Source organism: Prinia subflava, chromosome 20, assembly GCF_021018805.1.
Source record: "Prinia subflava isolate CZ2003 ecotype Zambia chromosome 20, Cam_Psub_1.2, whole genome shotgun sequence".
Taxonomy (NCBI): Eukaryota; Metazoa; Chordata; class Aves; order Passeriformes; family Cisticolidae; genus Prinia; species Prinia subflava.
In genome coordinates, this window is record NC_086266.1 from 2,592,647 (window position 1) to 2,606,056 (window position 13,410).

Below are 13,410 nucleotides of genomic sequence, written 5' to 3' on the forward strand. Positions count from 1 at the left end.
CAGTGATGACCATTGCACCTCTGACAGATGAATAGCTGGAAAATGGGATTTAATTATCCCACAACACTAATCACACAGCCCATTCCCACTTTTAGTCTTGGCAGGAGTATGAACACTGCTGCCAGGCATTAAGGGCCTGCTTTTTCCTTCCAAGCATGTGATATTTTTTGCACATACAAATCACCAGGTGCAGGTAGCAAAAGAACCTGAGACTGCAGTGCTGTACAAAGGGCATCTTCCAGTTGCTGTCAAGGTTCCTCTTTTCAGCTGTGAACTGTTCACAGGACTGGTCTCTAAGACCCAAATTCACTGCTAGAGCTGATGCAGCACCTTTGGCCTCCCTGGAGCTCTGTGTGTTTACACCAGCAGTGAACGCAGCCAAGTGCATGTGGTAACTCGTGGCTTTTGCAAACACTTTCAGATTTCTCCCAAGAAATGCATCTCCTAGTTGGCCACTTCCTCATTTGCATCAGCACATCTTAAATCTGAGTCTTGTTCAGCAAATGCCCAGTTTATTCGTTACTCACATTGTCATAAATCTTACAGAAAAGCAATTATGAGGAAATCATATTTCATACTTTTATGGAATTCCTTAAAGCTGATGAGAGCAGCCAGATGGCTATTTTCATCAATGAACCTTTGATAGAGCATTAGGAAACAGAGATGGTGTCTTTTAATAGACTATTATTACCTGCCTTGGGTGCAAGGAGCTCTCATGCATTCCAAAAGTATATTACTGGCAGAGTAAAACATGGCTTAGGAATAGCAGCTCCAGAAAGGGCCTTATTTTCCCTCTTAAGATGATTTCAAACGGGTTTAGCTTTCACTGACTGCTGCAGGCACGTTCAGCATGGAGGCTGGTGAGGTGAAATCACATTTCCAGCCCCTGGTAAAGAGTCCTGGGGCTCCTGCCCTGCACAGGGAGCACTGCAGGCACTCAGGGTGGGTGCAAAGGGCAGCTCAGGGCTGTGCAGGGGTGAGGGGGATGCCTTGGGAGGGCTGAGCTGGGACAGAGGCTGGACAGAGCCAGAGAATAAAGCAGGGATTTATTAAAAGACCTTGGGCAGGACAAGAGCCTGGCCAGGGCTACACCCAAGGAGGATCTAAAATGGTCACAAAATGGACAAAGGGTCACGAGGTCTCACACTTTGATAAGTTTTGGTCCATTTGCATTTTGGGGTTGAATTGTCCAATTCCAGCTGCAGGTGATGCAGTCCCATCCTTCTTGTTTTCTCTCCTCAGTCCCCCTTGTTTGTGCTTTTGGGCTGAACACTTGTCCCAGCTGTCCTTGGTGTGCAGCAGGAGAAGGATTTGTTTTGTGTCCCTGCTGTGTGCAGAGCTGAGTGAGCCTGAGTGTGAGCTCAGAGCTGCACCCTGGGCACCACAGAATCTGAAAATATGAAAAATATAAAAAAACTTCAGGCATCAAGGGCCCTCCAAGCCCAAAGGGAAGACACAGATCCTCCCACAGCTGGAGCAGGCAACAGCACCATAAACCAGCAGAGGACTCTAAAGTCTTTCCACATGTGACTCTTAATTAAAGTTATGAATTTTATAGGGTTGTTTTTTCCTTTGGCTGCATAGCATGAATTCTTTCTCCTCCTTTCTGCTCAGGTAGCTTTCCCTTTAATGTTCTTCACACACCATCTTTGAGGAAGAGGCAAGCAAGCAATTAATAAAAGTGTGAACAGGTGGTTGCTCTGCTGCTAAAAAAATCAGTAGTGCAATAATTTCCTAATTATTATTATACTTTTTAAAGGGTTTTAGAAACATTATAATATATTTCCCCATTGCTTCTTTTGGCACCCCTCTTGCTCCTGGCATTATTTCTCATTCAGAATAATAATTAATGAGAACTGAGGTATCTAATATATATTTTATTCCTTCTGTTTCAGTCCCTTAAGTAACCATCTTGTCACATTTGTTATGCAAATTCTCACACATTGTGTGTAGTTTCAGCAATATGTGAGAATGCCTCTCAAAAATGCCTGGAGTATATTATTTTATATATTTGTAAAAAATTATCAGTTTTATTTCTTGAAAGCAACATTTTTCCAGAACCCTTGAGAGAAATAGATGAAGCTTGCATAATTGCTCTTGCTTTATTGAAATAAAGGAAAGTAAAGAACCATTTCTAAGCATGAGGTAGTGATAGCAATAGCACGATAATGATAATAATGATGATGATGGTGATAATATTTTGTTTTATTTTTTAAGAGAGCACCCAGGTCTTGCTTTAGGGCTGCAAGATGTACAGCTATCATGTACTCCTGGCCAGGTAAATATCATACACATGTTTAACTAAAGTGAGATCTATTTTTAAACTGTCCCACCTTGCTGAAGAGTGGAAATTCTCTGAAGAAAAAGGGTGGTTTCTTTCTATACCAAAATATCCAGGGTGGTTTTATGGAATGAAAGCTGTGAAATGTGATATTTTCAGTGCTGTAATGGGCGAATATGGAGAGCTGAGGTTTGACTTTGGGCTTCTGTACCCTCTCTGCTCAAATTCAAAACTATAACTGAAATGAAAGATGACTTTATTTTGGACAACTATGGAAAATGTCTTTCAATATCAACAACTTGGGGGGTGAGGGAGTCCATCCTGTGAAGGATGCTGAGTGCCACACACACCTTGGGCTCCTGCCTCACCCTGCAGCCTGCCCTGGTCCCTTGGGCATTTCAGTGTCCCTGTCCACTCCAAGTGACTTGTGGTCAATGCCCTGGAGGGCAAATCTCAGGGATCTGTGTCTCTTTTAGCACCACTGATAGATTTTCCTCCTGCACAAAGAGTGACAAGTAGCAGGTTCTGAGAATCTGAGTGCCAGCTTCTGCTGGGAACCATCACTGCCTCCAAAACAAGCCCTGGAGCCTCAACAGCTGGAGCAGAGCCTGGTGTGGGATGCTCTCACTTAAACTGGAGGAGTCTGGAGGTGTAACTCTGGGACTTCTTAGTCTGGTGTTTTCCAGGAGGAAAAAAACTTTCCATGCAGGAAAAAAAACTTCAGTATAGCAAACCCCTAATTCCCAAAGATTTGAAAAGCTAATTGGGAGGGAGCTAAACCCAGCCTTGTATGTAAATAAGGAGCAATAGTTTGCCCTCCCCGTCCTAAAAATCCATGCAATAAAAATGTAAATATATCCCTTAAAGGCTTTCTTAATAAACCCTGTAATTTCCTTAAAATTCTTTCTATGCTATCAAAATCCTAAACCACTTTGAGATGAGCTATTTTAGACTGTAATTGGGCTATTCATTCCCTATGCATACAGCGATCCTAATCTAATATGTAACAAGAACTTAAAAGCTAATCAATAATGGAACACGATTCTCTATCAGTGGAGCTGCCTGTTGACTCCAGTGAGAGGGATCTTCACAAGACAGCTCGGCTCTGATGACAGCCTTATATTTATTTTAAACATGAAGTTGAAACATCATCTTTCTCTGTACTGTCACTTCCAATTATTTTTGGAACAAAAACACCGGGGGGAAATGAGATCCTCGTCCTGAAGGGTACATTCATATTTGATAAATAGCCACAGATTCTGGAGAATGTTTACTGAAATTTGGGCTTGGAATGGTTTCTCGTGCATTTTACCAGAGCCATTGATTATCTGTTGTAACATATGTCCAGGTCATTTTACCAAGCTGCCCCCTTCCTCCGCCTTAGAGGCTGAGAAAGAAAAAAGGCTGATTATCCTGGTGTGGGCTTCCACGTCTTACCTGAATAAAACCAAGGTAAAATTAGCATTGAGAGGGAATCAGAGTGCACTGTTCTTCAGTGGAAGTCAAGAACCTCTTTATACCCTCACGTACAAAAGACAAGTTCCCACTTTTCATGCCCAGGCAGCGGTTTGAGATGGAGAGGGTGGAGGGGAGGGTTAAGTGAGTCCACAGATGTGCCTAAACCAGATCAATCACAGGCATGAGAAATGCTGCCCTTCCAGCAGGCAGACCTAACCATCCCGCACAGCTACACTTGGAATTTTATAAGCTTTATTTTTATATATTTTACCTCAATAAAATACAAATGGGGGATGTCTTGCAGCATCCCCACAGCTCTGCCCATCTGGGCATTGCACCACTTTTCCCTGGGAGGGAGGAGCTGGAGCCTGTTCAGCCCCCTGGTCCCTGTCTGGAGACAATTCACACGCACTGCAAGTTTTCTGATGTCACACACACTTCCACAAAGGCACTGGATTTAATCTGGAATTACTCAGGGTGTGAGGGATCAGGAGCTGGCTGGGAAAGCTCCTCTCTAGAGGGTCCTAAATGCCAGCAATTTCACATGATTATTTATTGAGCTCCATAATAGTGCACATACCCTCATGCACACCCTTTCTCCTACAAATTACCTTACAACTTTCCAGCCTTCATTACATCGTAGAGGTTAAAGCTTTCCTAAGTAATCAAAACATCCAGGAAGGAAAGCTTGCTAAATGCTGAGCTAAGCTTAAATACTGACCCTATCTCTTAACTGTAAAAAGAACTTTATGTACACCGTAAAAAGTAATAATTGCTGTGGTAACTGCTTGTTCATGTTAACTAAAGGCATAAATAGAGTTGTGTAACATGGCCAGGGCTGATGTTGGGAGCACAAGGGAGGTGTCCCCATTGAAAGGTTTAATTGATACCTGTGTCCTATAGGAAAATTTGCTTTTTACCCCCATAACAGATATATTTAATATCTTTAAGGCAGTTCTCTTTCAGAGTGCTCCCACTCTTGCCTTGAAAACCATTTGAGGATAGAAGGCAATTAGCCAATTGCAAGGAGATGACAAATCAAACATGAGCTGTGTTTACCTTTGTTTCACTCCTGGTTTTTACAGTGCAGTAATTCAGCCCTGTCCTTTTCTCAGGTGATGCCCCATATTTCAGCTGTGCCACACAGAGGGAGGGAGTCTGTGATCCTCCTTTTCATCATGGATTATTCCCAAGCTTGGACTCTGCTATCTATGACTGTTCTTCACATCCTTTTGCCAGCATTTTGATCACTTCCATAGTAAAAAATAATTTAATTTCAGATGCTCTGAGAGGTCTGCAGGAAACAATGCCAATGGAATGACTGGGAATTTTATACAAGCCAGTTCTGGACCTCCAACTACACTGGGCTGAGATAATGTATTTACCCCACCTGCTCAATGAGACATTAAGGGTCAAATTAATTCCCCATGCAGTTGGTAAAGTCACACCCGATGCATCCAGCCCAAGAAGCAGAATTAATGTAATTAGATGGCAAAAGAGATCTCCTATCTTTACACAAACACACTCTCCAAAAGCCTTAGTTTAGAATTTTCCCTTTGCCTCACTGAAGCTCAGTCTGCACCTTGAATAATACATGTAAGTTTTTGATTGACAAGCAGTTCTAAGCATTTAGCTATCTTGATGTCTTGTCAAGTCATCCTTTGATAAAAGCATTTTAGGTGCCATGAAATGTAATCACTTCACTGCAGCATTCTACATTGCAGATTCCAGTTTCTCTGCACATTTTTCAGATGAAGATCTTGGCAACGTCAATAGATCTGTTCCATGGGCGATTTTGGATGGATCTATTAATATTGCCTCAAAGAGTAATAAGTCCCACTCCTTTATAAAGTGAATCATCTGTCTCTCCTGTGGACAAGTGAAATTTTCTCTCTCTGGAGTCGTAGTCCACAAGTTGGCAGGGTCTCCTGTTTTGTTAATAGTCTTCATACAGCAATGAAGTAATTTCAAAAGATGTTCAGCCCAGTTTTGGGGCCAAGTAGTACGTCTTGGCTATTTGTTCTTCTAGACAGGCCATGTCACCATTAGTCATACTTCAGAATGATGGTTTATTTTCATTATTCACTGACTGCACTGCTTCCGATTCAATGCTTTCCAACTCAGAAAGATTTTCCTGTGCTAATTCATCTGAATCACTTCTAGAAGAGTTTATATCAAAGGACACATTCTCAATGTTAATAAAGTGCAGAGGTTTTGATACAGCTTGCAGTTTTGATTCCTTAAAAATGTGCTTTTTGGAGATGTTTATTCTATGTGTGTGAGCAGTGTGTGCCAGCAGGGGTCTTAACATGATTGATAGTCCTTTCCATCTTTATTTACATTCTGTTTGGGACCTCAATGTGAGACCAGGACTGGGCTAGTGTGGCTCCAGAGTGAGCACTGAGGCTGTTGCAGCAAAACCAGCAGCCCCAGCCTGGTTTGGGACATGACTCCCAGAGACCACCCCTCACCAGGCTCTAAACCTGATCCCATGGTTTTACCTGATCACTCCCTTCAAACGAGGGTGACTAAGAACCCCTGGAATGGCTCAATACCATGGATTCTTGGTAGGGCTCAAGTGATTTGTGTGCCCATCTCCTCCCATTACTGGGCACAGGCAGTTTCTCTGGTACACATCTGGATCTATACACCTGGAACTCGGGACAGGAGCTTTCTTTTTTTGAAACAGTTTCATTTCTGAATGAGTTTTCACTCACTTGAGGGCTCCTTGGTTTGGTTGCTATTTCTGAACTCCCCCGTCAAACAGAAGTCTCTCAGGTTTCCTGTACTCTCACATTCCTGGGCTGACATCATCTAGTGTGTCCTACTTCACCGAAGCCACCTCAGAAACCTAAGGAAACAGAATAAAGGACATCCTGTAACTCAGGCAGAAGTTTTTGGAGTGCTCTGGGGAGAACCTAAAGGAGTTACCCTAAAACTGGTGAACTTCTGGGGTCAGAGTCAAAACAAGGAGAATTTTGACAACTGAGAAAAGAAAAATTGCTTTGGAACTAGAACGAGTTACTCAAGTGTTCACAAGAAACACAAATTCTGTTCTTTTAAAATTTGCCAACTAATGCTAATTATCAAGAATATGTTGAGCATGTGATTCCATGGTAGGCCCCAAAGATCCTTAGGACTGATGTGTACAACATTAACTCTTAATAAAGCTCACATCCCTTGAATTTCTATAGAGTCAATGAAAAGAAAGAGGACATAAATTGAGCCAATATTAATTATTTATTGACCTGAGTATAGACTTGTATTCAGACTGCTTTGAGTGGCCTCTTATCTTAAAAAAACAAAAGCCACACTCAAGTATCAGATTGGTTAGGATGAGCCTGATTCTCTGACATTTTCAAGGTTTTTTTTGGGTTTTCTGATTCCCGTTTGGCATGGATGATGTCTGAGCCCTGGGATGACTGATTGTGCTTGTTGCTGCTCACATCCCTTCAAGCTCTCCAAACCAGTACAAAGCTCTGGGCTTTCAGCCAATTTACTCACAGGTTTATCATATGCTGACATTGTTTCTCTATAAATAGGTCTACCTTTACTGACATTATTGATTCAACTGCCTCTCTTCGCACTAATTCTCTTTTTAATGTATCCAACCTGCCTTGGTGTTTCACCTAATGAAAAGCTGAAGTCAGAGGGGTAGAGGTTGAAGAGGTTAAACTGTGAGCATAAAGGTCCTGAGCTTTAAAGTCAGAGTTTGCTACGGGAGCAAATCTGCAAGTCCAAGCTCTCTTTTCAACCAGAAAATATAAACCATCAAGTCAAATTCACATTTTATTAATAATAATTTGGAATAAGAGGAGATCATTTCGCAAACTGCTCCATCTGATACATTTATGGATTAACAATGATAACACAGACCCTAATCTGGTTTTATCCCACCCTCACGTGAAGGGGCCCAGGCGTGAGGGCAGGGCAGGAGGGCGGGACCAGGGTTTGTACAGGGGGCGGAGTCAGGCACAGCAGCCAATGGGAGAGGGAGAAAGCAGTGCAGAGGCGGGGCCATGCACAGGAGAACCAATGGGGGAACAGGGGCGGAGTGTGGGCGGGGATTGCACCAAACCAGGGCCAATGGGGCCTCGAGGGAGAGAGAACATTCCAGAAGGACATATAAGGAAAAAGGGGCGGGGAGGCCAATGGGCCAATCAGAAGAGCAGAATGGGGGCATATTTGAATAACACCCAAAGGACTCTGGGAGGAGGCAGCTTCTTCTCCTCTTGACATGAAGGGACTTGTTCTGATTAAGGGAAATCCCTCCAATGGAGCCTCAGGTGCTCTGGTTCAGGAGGTGCACTGTCCCCACATCCAGGGCCATCCCTGAGGATGTGGCTGGGACCTGGCAGCTCAGCACTGTCACGGCACAGCTCAGCTCTCTCCTGCCCTCGCTGTGCCAGGCTGGCAGAGCCGAAACCCTCCTTGGTTCATCTTGTGAATTTGGGCTGCTGGCCTCAGCCCTGGCATGGCTCACCCAGCCCATGGAGGCTGCTGGCAGCCACCCTTTCCTGTGCCAGGCTGGGAGCCCTCATCCTCCTGGTGCCACCTCGGAACTCCCTTTAGCCAAATGTCCTCAGCGGGGCGGGAGAGTGAATTAAACACTCCGGCCTGGCAAGGGAAACCGCCAAGGCTGCCAGAGAAATATGTCATCAAACCCCACACTGAAACCAAACAGCTTCTCCCTCCCCAAATAAATCATCAGAAAGAAGAAAATGTTTCGCATTTTTAAAAGTTTTAGACTATCTCTGACTTCAGACACATTGCCATTAACCTGGGATTTAATCAGGGATTTTCATTTGCTCCTTGTTCTGAACTATAATGAGCCCTTTAACAGTGTAAATAAAAAGATCTAAAGATTCAATAAACTATAATGTCACAAACGGCAATCAACTACATTGTGAGGCTTCAGTGTTAAAAAGCATCTCACAGCTGGAAACAAATGCTTCTATATAACATTGTAAATAACCTCTAAGCCCACTACTAATTAAACTGAAGCCTCTCTTCTCCTGGGCATTGAATATATGAACCAATTAAGAAAATATAATTTGTTTTCTGAGAGACCTGTGCTGTGCCTTTTAAAAAAAAGAGGAGGGAGAGAGATATAGAAAGACACAGAGAAAGAGAGGAAAAGAAGAGGGGGAAAGAAAAGAAGAAAAGAGTTTCACAGGAGGGACCACACTGATGTGCTGGGGTTACAATAATGAGACATTTCTGCTTTAAGCAAATTTTGCACCTGTAACCTGCAGAAATATAGCCATAGCACTTGAAAAATTACTTCAATGCTGCACAGTGCCATGAAAATTTATCTTTGAGATGATTTTATTGCATGGTTACCCTAGGCAATTAAATCAATAAATCTTAACTGTCAGAGAGGCTGGCCTACTGCCAGGAATAAATGAAATGCACGGAATCAGTAAATAAAAGGTTTCTGACAACTCATTCTAGGAATTATTTAGCAGTTGGGCTTTTTGTTGGTGGTGGTGTTGGTGTTCCTTTTGTCTCCAGCATTTATTGACATTCTCCATGAGAAATGATTATGCTAACATAAACAACATAACCCAGGGATGTAGATGGATGGGGGAGAAGAGTCGGGCTCTTCAGGGTAATAAATTACCCTCCTGGAACCGCAGACAAACAGCAACTTTGGGGGGCTGATAGCACTGGCAGAGGCAATTAGAGAGCTGGGGGCTGAGCCATGGGCTGGCAGCACAAGGGCAGCCCCAGTGCCAGGCACCAGGAGCTCCATGTGCTGGCCCAAGGTGCCTCATTATTAACATAGATGTGCTTTTTTCATTGATTGATTCAGATTGAGATTGAAATGCCTCCTTGAGACACGGAGGTGACATTTTGTTGATCCAGAGTCCAGCGTTCACCACAGGAGATGCCAGTTTTGACAGTGAAATCATAGTTACGCCTGTGTAAGCCCTGAGTGGCCAGTGCAGCTGCATTGTTTTTCATGCTGGTGTTACAAAACTGAAGGCCCAAGTCTGTTTTCACTTACCCTGGGATTTGATGTTTTAAGTTAGTGTGGTATAACCTGTACTTAAGCTTAGGCTCTGTCTCTCTCACTGTGGCAAGATCAGGTGACCTGATTAATTAACTGATAGATTTTTACTCATTGTGGTCATCTACTTTGAGTACCAACAGGCCACCAAATTCACTTTCACTGGCTGAACAAGCCCATTCCTCCAGCAAGGCAGCAGTGCCAGGATAACGATGGGGGCAGCCCTGGCCCTGGGGGATCTGCACATTCCCCAGCCAGCAGTGACAAGGACACTGATGGCACTGCAATCTGCTGTGCTGAGCACTGAAGGAGGCCTTGCCTGCCCAGAACAGGACTAATTAGATGGTTTGCAGGGCCAGTCCCTCGTCACCACTGGGGTAGTCTGGAGCATATGGGTCTGTCCTGGAGCCAACATCAGCTCCATGGAGCCAAGAAGGGATTTATCTGAGTAGTGTGGAAGAAAACCTGCTGTGAAAATGTCTGTAGCCAGCCTCTGGACACCCAAATGATCTTCAGTCACAGGAGCCCTTGGGGAGAAACTCATCTCTCTGCCTGAAGCTGGCAGAGGCTCACCAAAGCCTGCTCCAAGCCAGAGACATCATGTCATCTTGGCTGGGGAGTATTTCATTTGAAAGTATTTCCTTCAAGGTCCTCCACGGTTTCTCAATGTCAATGTCAGAGTTTCCCAGCCACATTTCTCCTCTGACATGTCAGGGATCACGTCATCCTAGTCAGGATTTTGCAGCCTTTGTGCTCCCCTTTGGCAAACTCGCTGCCTCCCACTGCGGGTGTGTGGCACCAGGAGGACACTCAGCAACAGCAGTTCAGGGCTTGGGCAGTGCTGGTGGTGGCTGGGGCACCTGGAATGTCCTGGAGACCCATCTGGAGGGGGCTTCTCCTGCCTGATCAGCTCCCAGCCCATGGAGAGCATTGGAGACCTGAGTGCTGAGCTGAACTGAATGAGTCGCACCATTTCCAGGTACAAAGCCAATGGAGTTTCACAAGGCTGATTGGCAAGCAGCTCCTCATTGCAGATAATTCCCTGCCAGCATATCCTGAAATAGGTGATTGCTCTTAAATTGATGGTTTGAAGCCTTTTTATTTAGCTTCTGCTTGATAGGCAGCAGATGTAGAGTTGCAAGAAAAAACCCCAAACCACACACACACACACAACCTGCCCAAAAAATCAAAACCCAAAACAAATCCTAAAAAGAAAAAAAGTGCTGCAGAATTTGCTCTACTGTAGCTCATATGACCAGAAAATTTTGTTTAACATTAGCTTGATGTGTGGTTTTTTTGCTGAACACATTTACATTCGCTATAATGAAGTCCTTCCAAAAGTGTGGACATTGTATGGAGCGAAAACCTCCTCCCATGCACATGTGCTTTCTTCAATAAAAAAGGTCTCTAAAATCACTTTGAAATGCAGCTGGTAAGTGAAATTCCTCCCTATTATGTAGGGTTGATGTTGCATTGCTTTCCTTCTGGACCACGTGTGTAGGAGGGGCTGAGGAGTCTCAGCCTTTCAGTATTTGGGTTGTGCTTTCTGCTTCTTACCTCTACAGACCACGGCAAGCTCCAGCCAGACTTTTTAGATATAAATAAGCTCTTCATAAGCTCTTCATCTTCCATGCTGGCAGTGAAACATCCTGTGGTCTAGAGCAACTTGTCATGGGCCAAACTCATTCCTGAGGGAGTTGTGCAGTTAAATTGTCTTAACTGGCTGCCAAACTGTAGTGCTTCCTTCTCTCACTGGAGCCCTTCGTAGCTCTTATGAACATCCTACTCCATTGCCTGAGCCCCAGCCAGGGAGGGAGGGAAGATGTCTCCTTGGCTGTGAGACAGGGCACACAGTGCCTGAGGTTGTTGTGAAATTGTCTATGAAAATGAGCATCCAAATGCCCATCTTCCAATATCCCTGCCATTGCCATACCTGGAGGAGACATTTCTCCCTCAGCAGGGTGGCATCTCTCCCTCCTGTGGGAACCCCATGTGCTGGCTGTGAGAACAATTATCCCTTTTTTATTTCCAGAAGTTCTGGAGGTTTTTTTTTTTCTGAATTGAGCAGTCACACTAACAGTGCTGTACAGCACAGGTTTATGTGGAGCCATTCATCATTCATAGCTGGGATCACAGAGCACTTCACAGCTGATTACAAGGTTACACATGCAGGGAATGACACGAGCTGCCAGCCTGAAGTCGAGCTTCAAGCAGGTTTCTGGGCACACCCAGAAGATGAAAAGAACTCAGGGAGGAGTGAATGGCACAGGAAGCATCAGACCTGCCCTCCCTCCTGCTGACCCAAAAGAGGACGTCTCTCTGAGATATCCACAGAGGATGTTTTCAGTCTCCTTGGACACAAAATGGGCACCCGGGTCACACAGTGTGCTCCAAACACCCCATTCCAGATTTCTTTCTGAAGTGACTTATGCCTAAGAAGCACTGGGGCTCCAGCACCCATTTTACAGGCAACAATTCACACAAGTGGGATGATGAACTGGAAAAGCTTTGGTCTGCTCAGACCAGAGAGCTTTAAGCTGCTTCATGAGGCCAGAGTGGTGCTGAGAAGTTGGAAGATCCCAGCTAGGGGGACATTGCAACAGATACTCAGCCAAAAATTCAGACTTAACCCCTACTGGTGAGGCTCTCCAGGCATTTTTCTGTGACTCCATCCTACCCTGGGCTCACCACCCCTCCCCAGCACTGTCTGGGATGAGCTGTCCCCACCAGCCGCGCCTTCCTGCAGCACCTCCAGAGCACACAGCTGCCAGACCGAGACAGAAATGCTTCCAGCAGGGCTGTGAGCGTGAGGGCCCACACAGCAAACCACAGAGCAATCCACAGCAGTGGCTTTTTTGCTTGGAGCCAGCAGCCCGAGATGGACTCAGTGTGGGGAGAGCTGCTCCTCGGCCCTCCCTGCGGGCACCGCGACCTCACTTGGCCCGCGAGCAGCAGCGCTGCTCTGCACGGCAGCAGCTGCATCACACGCTGCTCTGCACCTCCAGAGAGCCCTCCACATCCCTTCTGAGCTGGTGTTCTTGGCACTGCCTCCCAGAGCTATTTCTGCTGTGCTGATGGAAAGCCTGGCGCTCCCAGCCCAGGCCTGCCGGGAGCCCGCGGGGACGGAGGCACGGAGGGTCAGCAACGCTGATGGCACCACTGCAGATGATGCTGAGGTTTTCTCTTTCCTGTATTCCAGGCTCTGTGGTGCCCAGGGTGCAGCTCTGAGCTCACACTCAGGGTCACTCAGCTCTGCACACAGCAGGGACACAAAACAAATCCTTCTCCTGCTGCACACCAAGGACAGCTGGGACAAGTGTTCAGCCCAAAAGCACAAACAAGGGGGGCTGAGGAGAGAAAACAAGAAGGATGGGACTGCATCACCTGGAGCTGGAATTGGACAATTCAACCCCAATATGCAAATGGATGAGAACTTTATCAAAGTGTGAGACCTCGTGACTGTTTGTCCATTTTGTGACAATTTTGGGTCCATTTTGGGTCCATTTTGTGACTTGGTTCCACCTTGGGTGCAGCCCTGTTCAGGCTCTTGTCCTGCCCAAGGTGTATCCTAAAGTCCTTTTAATAAATCTCTGTTTATTCTCTGGCTCTGTCCAGTCTCTATCCCAGCTCAGCCCTCCCAAGGCATCACAGCCATGCT